The sequence below is a fragment of the Oryctolagus cuniculus genome, chromosome 8 (assembly GCF_051225735.1).
Source record: "Oryctolagus cuniculus isolate XC-2025 breed Fujian yellow rabbit chromosome 8, ASM5122573v1, whole genome shotgun sequence".
NCBI lineage: Eukaryota > Metazoa > Chordata > Mammalia > Lagomorpha > Leporidae > Oryctolagus > Oryctolagus cuniculus.
The window spans coordinates 73,161,282-73,163,127 of record NC_142874.1 but is presented as its reverse complement, the minus strand read 5'-3'; positions in this window follow the sequence as shown (position 1 = coordinate 73,163,127).

The window sequence follows — 1,846 nt, the reverse complement described above, 5'->3', positions numbered from 1 at the left end:
TGTAAGTGTAAGGTAGGGGTCTTGCTTCATGATTCTGCACGTGGAAATCCAGTTTTCCCAGCACCGTTTATTGAAAAGACTGTCATTGCTCCAGGAATTGGTTTTAGACCCTTGATCAAATATAAGTTGGCTGTAGATGTTTGGGTTGATTTCTGGTGTTTCAATTCTGTTCCATTGGTCTATCCATCTGTTTCTGTACCAGTACCATGCTGTTTTGATTACAACTGCCCTGTAGTATGTCCTGAAATCTGGTATGGTGATGCCCCCAGCTTTGATTTTGTTGTACAAGATTGCTTTAGCTATTTGAGGTCTCCTGTGTCTCCATATGAATTTCACCATCATTTTTTCCAGATATGACAAGAATGTCTTTGGTATCCTGATTGGTATCACATTGAATGTGTAAATTGCTTTTGGGAGAATGGACATTTTGATGATATTGATTCTTCCAATCCATGAGCATGGAAGATTTTTCCATTTTTTGGTATCCTCTTCTATTTCTTTCTTTAAGATTTTGTAATTCTCATCGTAGAGATCTTTAACGTCCTTGGTTAAGTTTATTCCAAGGTATTTGATTGTTTTTGTAGCTATTGTGAATGTGATTGATCTTAGCAGTTCTTTCTCAGCCATAGCATTGCCTGTGTATACAAAGGGTGTTGATTTTTGTGCATTGATTTTATATCCTGCTACTTTGCGAAACTCTTCTATGTGTTCCAATAGTCTCTTAGTAGAGTTCTTTGGATCCTCTAAATAAAGAATCATATCATCTGCAAAGAGGGATAGTTTGAGTTCTTCCTTCCCAATTTGTATCCCTTTAATTTCTTTTTCTTGCCTAATAGTTCTGGCTAAAACTTCCAGAACTATGTTGAATAGCAGTGGTGAGAGTGGGCATCCCTGTCTGGTACCAGATCTCAGTGGAAATTCTTCCAACTTTTCCCCATTATATAGGATGCTTGCCGTGGGTTTTTCATAAATTGCTTTGATTATAATGAGGAATGTTCCTTCTATACCCAATTTGCTTAGAGTTTTCATCATTGTTCATCATTATTTCATCATTTTTCATCATTATTTCATCATTGTTTCATTATTCTGGATTATGGAGATTCTCATTGGTTTCTTTTTTTTTTTTTTCACTGTGGTGGCTTTTATCTTTGGATTATGTCTGAGTGGATTTGTGGAGTGTCTGTGTTCAGTGAATACCTAGAGGTATGTTGTGGGTGTGGCCAGGGAGCTCTGTTCAATGCTCCAGGGTGAAGGCATTTCTGAGGTGACAAACCCACATTTGGTGTGGTAAATCTCCTTTTTTTAACAGAGGGGAGATTTCTTCTTGTCTGTTGGCATAGACTCAGCTGAGCTCCTCTCATTGAAGGAGACCAGTGCCTGGGCACTTGCTCCACTGAGTAATTATTTGTCCTCTCTGCCAAAAGGAGCACACAAAGGATCTGTGCAATCTTCAGTATAAGCTCAGATTCCCCAGTGGCATCACTTGCCAGGTAACCAGGTAGCCCTGATCCTATGGAGCCTTCCACAGTGATTGCTCAATGTCCCAACCACCCCCTAAGTCCTCCCATGCAGCCTCATTGTTTCCACAGTCCTGGCACACAAGCCACCCACAGTCATGAGCACCCAGCCCCCTGTCTATTCACCCCACCAGACTCAGGAGTCTCTGCTTGGCTGGTTGCTGGGCCTGGACACGAGCTGGCACAATTATGTATGTCCAAAATGGTGCTTGCTCTCTGTCAGCTTGTTACAGGATACATTTACAGGGTGATTGGGGAGAGAGAAAATGTGCCCCCCTTTGTTTTTTCTCCTCTGGTTTGATGGGATCACTGTCCCCCATGGGGCTCCA